The sequence below is a fragment of the Canis lupus genome, chromosome 27 (genome assembly GCF_048164855.1).
Source record: "Canis lupus baileyi chromosome 27, mCanLup2.hap1, whole genome shotgun sequence".
NCBI lineage: Eukaryota > Metazoa > Chordata > Mammalia > Carnivora > Canidae > Canis > Canis lupus.
This window is the reverse complement of record NC_132864.1, coordinates 46508250-46522155: the sequence shown is the minus strand read 5'-3', so window position 1 is coordinate 46522155 and position 13906 is coordinate 46508250. Positions and strand designations below refer to the sequence as shown.

The following is a 13906-nucleotide window of genomic DNA, read 5'->3' as shown; positions in this document are numbered from 1 at the left end:
CAGGATATAAAGATGCCGACCGCATCTATGTCAAAGTGTCATCTAGGTAACTGAACTGTAGATACCATTAACTTATTGACTACAAAAGTGTATCTGGATACATGAATGTTCAAGGTTCTAATCCTGGTAGTAGCAACTTAAATGTCACACAATTCTTATGGAGACTTCTTCAACACGTCCGAACACATCATCAACCCCACTCACCTCACTGATCTGTATAGCACCGATCTTTGCCTGGATGACTTCAGGGGTATCAACAATGCTGGTGAATTTGAAGTCCTCCGGCTTTATACAACCTCTCATTCAAGAGGTTCTTGAATGGGCATTCTTCACTCTCATCACTTCCACAGAACCCTCTGGCCACCATCCTATACCCTTCAAACGTTCCAGGTCTGATCTGTACATGTTCCGTATGAAGGAAAGGACCACAGAGTTCAAAGGAGTCAAGTCTGCTCACTGTATCACCATGATGCCAGCAGGCCACACACTACCTCTATTTAAACTAGCTGGGTGGCCAGTCCCATGGAATGGAAGGATCAACAGTAAATATTAATATTTGGTGTTACATCTCTGACACACATCTCTGGGAGAAGTTCACATAATCCTACAGGAATTGGAGCAGGGCTGACAAGTGACCCATGTGGAATGACAGCAATGGCACATTGTTTTGTTTTTATACAAGGTTGACCATCTGCGCTCACCACTTGAAATCTGCCTTTTTTGCACTACTGAGAATCACATCTGTAAGAACTTGAGAGAATAAGGTCTTCAGAGGCATATATAACGAGGAAAAATATATACTTCTACCTGTATACACCACTCTATCTATAAATGTATGTACCAGATAAACTTAAAATCCAACATTTCCTTACGTTTATATTTGTTTCTGAAATTTAGATATTTCATCATGCAACCGTAATGGGTTAAAAACAAAACAGTTGGAAGGAATAGGTATCATGATGACACTAAACGCGTGTCTTTCAATAGTAACTCTGAACGTGAATGGGCTTAATGACCCCATCAAAAGGCACAGGGTTTCAGACTGGATGAAAAATCAGGACCCATCTATTTTCTGTCTACAAGAGACCCATTTTAGACAGAAGGACACCTACAGCCTGAAAATAAAAGGTTGGAGAACCATTTACCATTCGAATGGTCCTCAAAAGAAAGCAGGGGTAGCCATCCTTATGTCAGATAAACTGAAATTTATCCTGAAGACTGTAGTGAGAGATGAAGAGGGACACTATATCATACTTAATGGATCTATCCAAGAAGAGGACTTAACAATCATCAACATATATGCCCCGAATGTGGGAGCTGCCAAGTATATCAATCAATTAATAACCAAAGTTAAGACAAACTTAGATAATCATACACTTATACTTGGTGACTTCAGTATAGTGCTTTGTACACTCGATAGGTCTTCTAAAAACAACATCTTCAAAGAAACGAGAGCTTTAAATGATACACTGGACCAGATGGATTTCACAGATATCTACAGAACTTTATGTCCAAACGCAACTGAATACACATTCTTCTCAAGTGCACATGGAACTTTCTCCAGAATAGACCACATACTGGGTCACAAATCAGGTCTGAACCGATACCAAAAGATTGGGATCGTCCCCTGCGTATCTCAGACCATAATGCCTTGAAATTAGAACTAAATCACAACAAGAAGTTTGGAAGGATTTCAAACACGTGGAGGTTAAGGACCATCCTGCTACAAGATGAAAGGATCCACCAGGAAATTAAGGAAGAATTAAAAGAATTCATGGAAACTAATGAGAATGAAGATAAAACCATTCAAAATCTTTGGGATATAGCAAAAGCAATCCTGAGGGCGAGACACATCGCAATACAAGTAGCCCCAAAACTGGAAAGAGCTCAAATACAAAAGTTAACCTTACACCTAAGGACCTAGAGAAGAAAGAGCAAATAGATCCTACACCCAGCAGAAGACGAGAGTTAACAAAGATACGAACAGAACTCAAGGAAATCGAGACCAGAAGACCTGTGGAACAGATCAACAAAACCAGGAGTTGGTTCTTTGAAAGAATTAGTAAGATAGATAAACCATTAGCCAACCTTATAAAAAAGAAGAGAGAGAGGACTCAAATTAATAAAATCGTGAATGAGAAAAGAGAAATCACTACCAACACCAAGGAAATACAAACAATTTTAAAAACATATTATGAGCGCCATACGCCAATAAATTCGGCAATCTAGAAGAAACGGACGTGTTACTGGAAAGCCACAAACTACCAAAACTGGAAATGGAAGAAATAGGAAACCTGAACAGGCCAATAACCAGGGAGGAAATTGAAGCAGTCATCAAAAACCTCCCAAGACACAAAAGTCCAGGGCCAGATGGCTTCCCAGGGGAATTCTATCAAACGTTTAAAGAAGAAACCTTACCTATTCTACTAAACCTGTTTGGAAAGATAGAAAGAGATGGAGTACTTCCAAACTCGTTCGTTCTATGAGGCCAGCATCACCTTAATTCCAAAACCAGACAAAGAACCCACCAAACAGGAGAGTTGTAGACCAATATCCCTGATGAACATGGATGAAAAAATTCTCAACAAGATACTAGCCAATAGGATCCAACAGTACATTAAGAAGATTATTCAGCGTGACCAAGTGGGGTTTATCCCCGGGATGCAAGGCCGGTTCGACGCTCATAACACAATCAATGTGATTCATCATATCAGCAAGAGAAAAAACAAGAACCATATGATCTTTTCAATAAACGTAGAGAAAGCATTTGACAAAATACAGCATCCATTCTGATCAAAACTCTTCAGAGTGTAGGGAGAGAGGGAACTTTCCTCGACATCTTAAAAGCCATCTATGAAAAGCCCACAGCACATATCATTATCAATGGGGAAGCACTGGGAGCCTTTCCCCTAAGATCAGGAACAAGACAGGGATGTCCACTCTCACCACTGCTATTCAACATAGTACTGGAAGTCCTAGCCTCAGCAATCAGACAACAAAAAGACAGAAAAGGCATTCAAATTGGCAAAGAAGAAGTCAAACTCTCCCTCTTCGCCGATGACATGATACTCTACATAGAAAACCCAAAAGTCTCCACCCCAAGATTGCTAGAACTCATACAGCAATTTGGCAGTGTGGCAGGATACACAATCAATGCCCAGAAATCAGTGGTATTTCTAGACACTAACAATGAGACTGAAGAAAGAGAAATTAAGGAGTCAATCCCCTTTACAATTGCTCCCAAAAGCATAAGTTACCTAGGAATAAACCTAACCAAAGAGGTAAAGGATCTATACCCTAAAAACTACAGACCACTCCTGAAGGAAATTGAGAAAGACAAAGGAGATGGAAAATTATTCCATGCTCATGGATAGGAAGAATTAATATTGTGAAAATGTCAATGTTACCCAGGGCCATTACCACGTTTCATGCAATCCCTATCAAAATACCATGGACTTTCTTCAGAGAGTTGGAACAAATTATTTTAAGATTTGTGTGGAATCAGAAGAGACCCCGAATACCTAGGGGAATTTAAAAAAAAAAAAAAGAAAGCCAGGGCTGGGGCATCACAATGCCAGATTTCAGGTTGTACTACAAAGCTGTGGTCATGAAGACAGTGTGGTCCTGGCACAAAAACAGACACAGATCAATGGAACAGAATAGGGAATCCAGAAGTGGACCCTCAACTTTATGGTCAACTAATATTCGACAAAGGAGGAAAGACTATCCACTGGAAGTAAGATGGTCTCTTCAATAAATGGTGCTGGGAAAATTGGACATCCACATGCAGAAAAATGAAACTAGACCACTCTCTTGCACCATACACAAAGATAAACTCAAAACAGATGAAAGATCTAAATGTGAGACAAGATTCCATCACAATCCTACAGAACATGGGCAACACCCTTTTTTAACTCGACCACAGCGACTTCTTGCAAGATACATCCACGAAGGCAAGAGAAACAAAAGCAAAAGTGAACTATTGGGACTTCATCAAGGTAAGAAGCTTTTGCACAGCAAAGGATACAGTCCACAAAACTCAAAGACAACCTACAGAATGGGAGAAGATATTTGCAAATGACGTATCAGATAAAGGGCTAGTTTCCAAGATCTATAAAGAACTTCTTAAACTCAACAGCAAAGAAACAAACAATCCAATCATGAAATGGGCAAAACACAGGAACAGAAATCTCACAGAGGAAGACACAGACATGGCCAACCAGTACATGAGAAAATGCTCCACATAACTTGCCATCAGGGAAATACAAATCAAAACCACAATGAGATACCACCTCACATCAGTGAGAAAGGGGAAAATTGACAAGACAGGAAATCACGAATGTGGGAGAGTATATGGAGAAAGGGAACCCTCCTGCACTATTGGTTCGAATGAGAACTGGTGCAGCCACTCTGGAAAACTGGGTGGAGGTTCCTCAAAGAGTTAAAAACATATCTGCCCTATGACCCAGCAATTGCACTGCTGGGGATTTACCCCAAAGATACAGATGCAGTGAAATTCCGGGAACCCTGCACCCCGATGATTATAGCAGCAATGTCCACAATACCAAACTGTGGAAGGAGCCTCGGTGTCCATCAAAAGATGAATGGATAAAGAAGATGTGGTCTATGTATACAATGGAATATTTCTCAGCCATTAGAAACGGAAGTACCCAACATTTGCTTCGACGTGGATGGAACTGGATGGTGTTATGCTGAGTGAAGTAAGTCAGTCGGAGAAGGAGAAACATTATATGGTCTCATTCATTTGGGGAATATGAAAAATAGCGAAAGGGAATAAAGGGGAAAGGAGAAAAAAAAGTGGGAAATATCAGAAAGGGAGACAGAACATGAAAGACTCCTCACTCTGGGAAATGTGAACTAGGGGTTGTCGAAGAGGAGGATGGCGGGGGGTGGGTATGACTGGGTGACTGATGGGCACTGAGGTGGGCACTTGACGGGATGAGCACTGGGTGTTCCTCTGTATGTTGACAAATTGAACACCAATAAAAAATAAAATTATTATTAAACAAAAGGAAAAAAAACAATTGGGACTGAAATTTTCTACCTAATTACATAGAGTAAGAGAGATTTTCTTTGTCTTAAGAAAAAAGAATTGCCCCATAAGGAATCCTCCATAAAACAATGTTCCAAATGATTCTTTTACCATGAAATATACAGATTATGTAAGGTTCTATTAAAATCACCACTTAAATTATATCCCTAGGTAGTACACCGTGACACTATTCACAGAGACACACGTCTCCCCCAAGAGTCTGGTGACAAATACATGCACATCACTCTGCAGTTCGTAGGCCTTCTTAGCCTGCCAGATCACATCATTCTGTCCTGTCAAACATGTCCGCTGGTGCAGATAATTACAATGATCAATATCACTAACCAGGACCTAGCACTTCTTAGCCTGAACAAGTGACATCATGTCCAATGGTGTATTGGGAATTCTTTCAGACTTCTCATAAGCTTTCTTGTATTTTCTGTCACTCTGGATCTTGGCAGTGTGTATAGACCATACCAATTTGGGGTCATCTTGTAGGGTGCGGAAACCCACGTGGTGGCCCAGTTGCTTATGCTAACCTTCTTTGTACTTGTACTAAAGTGGTGAAAAATCAGATAAACAGATATATGAAAATAATGTAGTACGGTCTTTTGAACAAATGTTTTCCGAATATTGGCAGTCATTTTATATTTCAGTTCACTCTGAGCAAAATAGAGCTATTTTAGGTAGTTTGATAGAGAACGGGAATAAATCAGGAGGGCAATAGGATGGTGAATAAGAGTCATTACAAAAAATTATAGCTGATATTTACTGAGCAATGACTATATATGCCAGACACTATTATGAGTGCTTCATATGTATCAGGCTGATCCGTGTGAAACTGCTGTGTTTTTTAGCAAAAAATAGTTGAGTAGTAGCAACTACAATCCCATTTAATCTTCCCAACATCTCTGTGAAGTGCATGCTATTATTATTACATTTTTCAGATGTGGAAAATAAGACACAGTGGGTGTAATCATGGGTCTCCAAAGGCCGCCTGAATGGTGGAACATTAATAAATTATCTGGTCCCCCAAGAGGACTAACAATACCTCAGTAGGAAAAAGTTATTTGTGTGGTTTGGGAGACAGGTAAAAATGGCGCATATTTCACAGGAATGGAAAGCAAGGTGATTGGTTTGAATTAGATGACAACAAAAGCCCTGGAACAAGAGTTTCCATCTTGTTCAGACTTGTCCTAAAAGTGTCTTAGGACTAGACTAAGGTAATATCTTTTCTATATTTGGATAACATAGAAAAGTTTGGACAAAAGGGAGGGAGAGACACCTGGGAATAAGGCAGATCCTATAGACTGGCTACTGTATTTAGAGACAAAAATGAGAAATAAGAGGGAAGAAACAGGTGGATACACAAGATAAAAAATAGAGAAGAGCCCAGATAAAGGGAACAGGATTGCTTAAAGATTTGGAGCTGAGGGTGGGAGGTAGGGAGCTTGGTAGGATAATTATTTTGACTAAGTTTTTAAATTACTATTAAATGAACTTCAAAAGGTTGCTGAGAGCATTATACATAAGCCTCCAGTATAAAATCTTATGTATAGAATGTGATTTCGGTCTTGTCTGATATGAAACTTTCAACTGTGATCTAGATTTATGGAGAATGTCATAAATATTTGGGGGATAAAATGACACTGGTCAATAATCAAATAGATTGTTTCCTGAATTTTTCCCAAGAATTCTGCATAGATTCTTCATGTTTTTTTTTTTCACTTCTACTTGGAAACAACCAAGAAGTTATACATATACCTCATCTATGCTAACCTTAATGTGCTTCATTCGGTTTTAATGTTTTTATTGTTTTGAAGATGTATCTGACAGGGAGAGAGAATGAGAGAGAGCATGAACACAGGCAGGAGGAGCAGCAGGCAGAGGGAGAGGGAGAAGCAGGCTCCTCATTGAGCACAAAACCTGACATGGGGCTTGATCCCAAGACCCTGAGATCATGACCTGAGCTGAAGGGAGATGCTTAACTGACTGAGCCACCCAGGTGTCCCCATTCTAATGTTTTTAAATAGAGAAAGTCTTTAGTTAGTGCAAAACAAAATAAAATTGTTTACATAGATTTTTTAACCCCCCTCGTCGACTGTTAAAAACACTACTGTGTTCGTTACAAGAAAAGCTAAACCACAAGGAAATAGAGGCCATACCTCACTGGAAATATCTCTGGAGTCTTTGGCTTGCTTGATTTCAATGGCATCTGCTTTGAAGTCATAGCCTTTCTGCTTGGTCTCATTCCAGTCTTTTTGGTAAAATTTCTGTTGAGGGAAAACTCAGGTTTGTTTACAAACATTGAAAATAAGTGAATACTCCAAGTACTCAAAATATGAATATGACAAAATGTGAATGAAGACAGGATAAGGAAAAACAGGGATTTCTGAGTTCCTCTGGTTGTTGGCTATTTCCTTAATGGAGTGCAGGATACTTCTGACTAAGATTTTAAAGCTAAACATCTAGACCTAGTAAATGTTTGAATGCTTGTCTTCATCACAATATGGTACACATCTGAAAATACCGCAACACGCAAAACATGGAAACTAAGAATCAACTGTGAAGCTAGAAAAGCTTCATCAAGGTCTCATGTAAGGTCCGGTAAGATATTTTTTTTCCTAATGTTGCCTTTTGACTTTTCAGAGGTCCCTGCTCAAGGGACAGGACATAGATATGTTATCGTTTAGATATGATCTTAATAATTTAAAATCTTTTAACTTTCTGATGTGGAAAATAAGACACAAAGCTAATGGCTTTGTAATATCAAACAAGAATGCTCTGGATCAATCAAAAATTTATAAAGATAAAGGAGACTGTCACCTCATACTCCCTCAAGTAAGAGAAATTCAACTAGGTATTTCAATATTCTCTATTAATATATGATGAAACTGAGCTGTGAACATTGGATATCGAACAATGCTTTCAAGATTGAAAGGAAGACACCGATAGAATACAGATATCCCAACTCTTTGTAGTCCTGGGACCCAGCCATGTATTTAAACTAACATTTAAAAGGGAGAATTTCATTCATACTGCATTAGGAATAGAAAGCTAAAGAAAAAATGTTTAGCACCAAAAGCTGTACACATTTCTAAGATAGGTAATTTGTCCATTTCATTATACCACACTCCCAAAGCTGACATATATTATCCTATGAAGGTATTTTCAATTCGTATTTATGCCTCTTACATTGCTGATTTGCAGGGCATTTATAGGGGCCTGCAGCATGCCTGGCATGTCAGAAGGAATGGTGATGTTGGTTTTATCTTTATTCCATGCATCTTGATATAGTTTCTGTGGAGAGAAGGGAAATGTTATTTGAGTAGTGGATATAGACAATAAATTGGGCTTTCATTGTGATTTCACTGAAAACCCCACAACTTTGAATTTCATCCATGACAGTCCCCCTAGGCTATTCCTGGGGAGAGACATTTCGGCTGGGGAAAGACATCTTCATTGAGTGACAATAAATGGACGCCATATCTTTCCTTACAGAGGATGATTCTTACAGAAATCTGGTTCCTGCAGAAGGAAATGCCCTGAATATTAAATAGCCTCCACATGCAGCTCTCCATGAATCATGCTACAATCACAAAACCTCCCTGGTTCATTTAAGATGACTCACCACATAGATTAACATGCATGAGAATGTGAGTTTTAGTTAAAAAAAGAAAAAAACTTTCCTGAATTCAGAAAGAGTAGAGAATACTATTTATCATTCTACATGTCACCAATGAAATGGGTCTGCCAAGAGTGACCATGCCCTCTTGCTGGGAATCAAGGTGGTTTATATACTTAGTGGAATATGGTTTTACCTTTGGCCTGTGAGTTAATAAAGACACTGTCAGTGACTGTAACAGGAGAACACAAAGCCAGCAAAAACCCTGATCATCTACCATGCTTTTTGGTAAAGGTGCATTTCTCAAATATCTTCCTGTATTGTGAAGCCTACTAAGACAGGAAGAGAATCACCCCTGAAGTGCCAACATTCCTGGGCCTGTCACACTCACATCGCTCTGAATTTGATTCACATTCCTGGTGTGCTTGCTTGAGACTCATGGCATCGGGTAGGTACATGTAATGGTGTACGGGCTGTTTGTAGTTGATATCGCTGACAACATCCCGGGACAACTTCACAGCTGTAATGCTAAGCATGTCCCCAGGGGTATGGTAGCTCATTTTGACGTTCTCATAGTTCCTCTTGTGTTCATGATCCGACTACAGTTTTGCCACATTCATGTAATGGACCAGCGTGGGATCATCCTGAAGGCTTCTAAAACCCACATGCTTTCCCTCTGACTTCTCATAAGCTTCCTTGTATTTATACTGCGAAGGTAAAATTTGGTTAGCAAAGTCCTCGGCGTTGATAACATTAGGTATAGCAAGAATAGCCACACACAAAGGCACTTTGACACTGTGACTTTCTGGAAGACTACAAGAAATCCAAACCATACCTGCCCACTCCTATGTGCCCCAGAATATTCAGAGTGAAAACAATTATTTCCAACACTGCTGGGATAGAAATAGGTAGGTATCATGATAAATTCAGGACCAGTTTTTTTCTTTGCTATAAATCCTACAAATGCTTTTGTATGTCGGACTTCACTTAAACAACCCATCTGAATGTTCATCCTTAATGCAACAAGACATTCCAAACATAAGGCCAGTACCTCTTGGTTTCCTAGGGATGTGAATTTTCCCAATCTAATATGGCACCACCACCACAGAATGTTATCATACATCACAGGACGTTAGAAATTAGTGTGAAAACCTTCCATTTACTGCTCCCATTGACTGAGTGATACGTATGCAACTGACGCAGAAGAAAATCCAAAGAACTCTGTGAGTTCACACACAGTTTTTCTTGGGAGTAGGGGGTGGAAAACTTTACTATGTTGTCTCAGGCTGCTGGAGTAAGGTTAGAACAAACCCCTCTTCTTTCTAGGGGGCATCAATTTAGATACTGCATAAGCAGGCAGCCAGGCCTTTCCCCCCCCCATTTCTCGGCAGCCACTTTCCAAGCCCCCTGCTGAAGCAGCTGCCGATGAGTTCAGGAACAGGAAGGGCAGGAATGGCTGGGAGCTTCCCCTGGCAGTAAAAACCTCAGCACAATGCTCCACAGCCCAAGCTCTCTCACTGCTGGACCCAGCAATGGTGTATAGATAGAGTTGTACGGTAGGTAACAGGTCAAAACCTCAATTTTTATAGAAGAGAACTCAAATCCACTTAAATTCTGCAGAAACTCTGCTCGTGCCATTTATGCACTGATTTATAAACAAGAGCTTAGCATGCACTGATTTATAAACAAGAGCTCAGCAGACAAAAGGGTCACTGAGACATTTCTAGGTATGTTAGAAAGAGCCCTGCACAAGGCCTTAAAGAATGATAAAGTCACATTTAGACTTTCATTTTGTCCTTAACCGAGAAATGTACTTCCTCGTGGTGTGCACATCTTTGAGGGACGCATTTTCAGGGACCTCTAAGGAAAGCTGTAGAATTCTTCCATCCTGAGCTCCCCTGTGGACTGCACACATGGGCATCTTATTTCTTCTCCTTTCCCAAACCGTAACTGTAGCCCTCAGAATAGTAGGTGACAGTGAAGTCTACGGGGCATGTGTGCTGTTTGACATTTTTGATCTGCAATGATAAGAAGTGGAAGTGTATACTTTTCCTATTGCAGATGAAATGGCATTGATTTACATACATGAAAATTAAATTCAAGAAAAATGGACCACACCTTTACCCATTTGGTTTACAAAATCCTTACATTTTATACATCATCTTTTCAATCTTCTTAATACAATTATTATGCAGGCAGTCATTTGAATTTAATGTGTTACTGTCAGGGAGGGTGTTCTCACTGAAAATTAATGTAGGCTGTCAAGGAAATGTGTCACTAGGGGTAATCTGGCCTACGAATCAGGGGAGAAAGTGGTTGTCAGATTTACGATAGCTCTACCAAGTGGGGTCAATGGAAAAGAATCACGGAATTTTGAAAAAATGACAGCTCCTCAAAACAGTATCTTGTGGAGAATTTCAACGTCATTAACTCGACATATTGTTTTCAATGTGGCAACATTTAGACAAGCACACATTTGATTAGTTTTTTAAAAGGCAATGCACCCACATTTCACCAAAAATGTTTACTCACATCACTGGCAATGTTTCTGGATGCTTTGGCTGCAGTGATGTGCAGCCTCACCTAGCGCATTGTTGCCCTTGGCTATTAAATCATGCCAGTCCCGTTTGTAGCAGACCGGAGGTATGAGGGAAAGAAGGAGGTCAGCATGCTGTACATGGATCAGCTGAAGTGAGTCCCCAATTGCTGGGACTGTTTCGTTCGTTTCCAGATATAAGCTAAAGGAATCTTCTACAGTACATTTTATTTTGGGAAGTCACATTAGCAAAACATTACACCTTGTGTAGCATGACATTACAGGATGCTGCACCAATTATACACCCAAACCTGGTTTGAGTACAGAGCAAAGCAGGATACTGAGAAACTGGAGTGGATCTGGAAGAGAGGAATAAAGGTTCTTTCTGGAAACCTTGGCGTGTGAGGACCAACTAGAGAAAATGAAGTTGTCCACTCTTATGGAAGGAAGGTCAAGGGAAGACCTGGTGGTTAGCTTTAGAAATTTCAGGTCTGCTGTAATAAAAGGATTTCATTCATTCTTATTTTTCTGCAGGATAATAACTCTCTCCACTTGCAAAATGAGGAAAACCAACTCGAAGTTTGAGAGGAATAGATGTTGGGCTCCACGTAAGGGAGAATGTCACATCCTTTTGGAATTATCCTGCCCTGGAAGAGGCCGACTTAAGAGGCAGAGAGCCATCGTCATGAGATAGGCTCCATCCAGTGTGTGTGTGGGAAACCAACCTAAATAGTTATCAAGGCCCCATCCTACTCTGAGATTCTATTACTGTACCACCTTGTCTGGGTTTCACACCCCATTGAAAACCCTACTTACGTCACTCATATTGTAAGCATTGCACTTGGCCTAGAGAAACAGAGGAAGATCAGGACTCATAGTGTATTTATGTTTCACATCTTCTCCTTTAGCTTTGTAGAAGATCTGCAATACGCAATCACAAAAATAACATGTATCACAGAGAGTACAAAAAAGAAAATGCTTAAAGTGAACACCAATAAAAAATAAATTAAAAAATAAAAAATAAAAAAAGGAGTATTTGGAATAAATCATGAAAGGAACTACAATGGAAAGGATGGAAACTGAGTGTGTGTGGGGGAAGTTAGAGAAAAATACAAATCATGAGAGACTCCAAACTCTACGAAACAAATAAAGGGTTGCCGATGGGGAGGTGGGTGGGGGGATGGGGTAACTGGGTAACAAGCATTAAGTAGGGCAGTGGTGAGATGAGCTCTGTATGTTATACCCTATGCTAACATATTGGATTTAAATAAAGTATGTTTTAAAATAAAAGAAAAAATATTCCAAAGGAAAAAGTTCTAGGTATACTAGAAGATGTCTTCAAATGTCTTTTGAAGTCATTTATCAGAAATCCTTCCAATGTTATGAGCCACTAAAATACTCTCAATAGCTTGTGTTTTCACACCCCACACACTGACCTCTTCCCACAAAACTCCCCAAAATCCTCAAAAATCAGCAATTAAAATTGTCATCTTACATTTGCCAAAGGGCAAACATTACTTTGCTGTTATCTTCTAAAAATAAAGTTGTTAAAAGCAAAATAAAATGCTTCAATTGTACACTTAAAGGAGTTATTCCCAGCACAGTCCCTCTACTACTTCTATTGTTAAAAATCAAAGGTATTCTCCTATTTTTAAAAAAGTCAAGCATTTTTGTCATTTTCAGAAAGACCTAAAAACTCGGTGTATTAAAATAGACAGAAAAGTAGAAAACAGTGATCTTTGATGGCTAGAGATGAATGGAAATCATTTCAAATGCAAAACCCTAATTTGAATAAATGGAGTTTACCAAAGTCAGAAAAGTCCAATCTTTGCTAGTGGAGTAAACCGGTCTTGTTTTTGTTTTGGGTTTTTGATTCTTAGAAAATGGCATTTAGAATGAGACTTTCACTTCTGCTAAAAAAAAAAAAAAACTTTCCAATTACAATTGTAGCACTAAAACCATATAATAATTTCCTCATGCTATGAGGGCGCTTCTACATAAACCCAGTGTACTTAAGAGGTTTACCATTTCATACTTACCCTATCTTATCCTTTTACAGATGTCAGGAAGACAGCTAGGTCCAGGATGTAGAACTTAGATTGTATCCTCCTCTTGGTAATAGAAAAGAAATTGCTTGATTTCTAAAATCTAAAATACAACTGGAACCACTAGATTTCCAGTCTCTTGACTGTCATTTATCACATAAACCTTTAAGCAGATTATCACATGTAAACTGTTGTCTATGTATCACAAAGTCTAAAGAGGCTGATATCTATTTGAATTCTCAAATCCTAAATAATTTCTTCTAGGCATCCAAGAGCTAACGTTATTCCCTCACTGCCTTTAGAAACCATAGCTAGGCATTCACAGAGTCTCACCGATTCTACCCTCTACACATCTCCTCTGCCATTGCTAGTGCTTTAGTTGAAGTCCAAAGGAGTCTTCTGCTAGGTTTCTGTAAGCGCTTTTAATCCATCTTCTTACCTCCATCTCTTCCCTCATCAATGCCATCTCAGCACTCTTGGTCAGAAGTATCTTTTAGAACACAGATCTGATAATCCAACTCCATGGATTACGATCTTCAACACCTCCCATTACCTACCCCACAATCTCCAGAGTATAAGCACACAAGATCCTCAATGATCACATAATAATCCCGAACCCTTCACCGTCCTTCCAGTTCATTAGCTCT

General features: G+C 39.4%; 1 protein-coding gene and 1 pseudogene across 2 annotated transcripts in view; both read right to left on the bottom strand.

Moving 5' to 3' along the window:
- Nucleotides 1-128: 128 nt before the first annotated feature.
- Nucleotides 129-13906, bottom strand: part of LOC140619048 (nebulin-like) — a 15373-nt pseudogene continuing 1595 nt past the window's right edge.
- Nucleotides 11963-13906, bottom strand: part of LOC140619818 (nebulin-like) — a 17072-nt gene continuing 15128 nt past the window's right edge. For both annotated transcript variants that reach the window (XM_072803759.1, XM_072803758.1), the window contains exon 10: nt 11963-12135. The gene's annotated coding sequence lies outside the window, so the exon portion shown is untranslated. The remainder of the gene's footprint in view (nt 12136-13906) is intronic.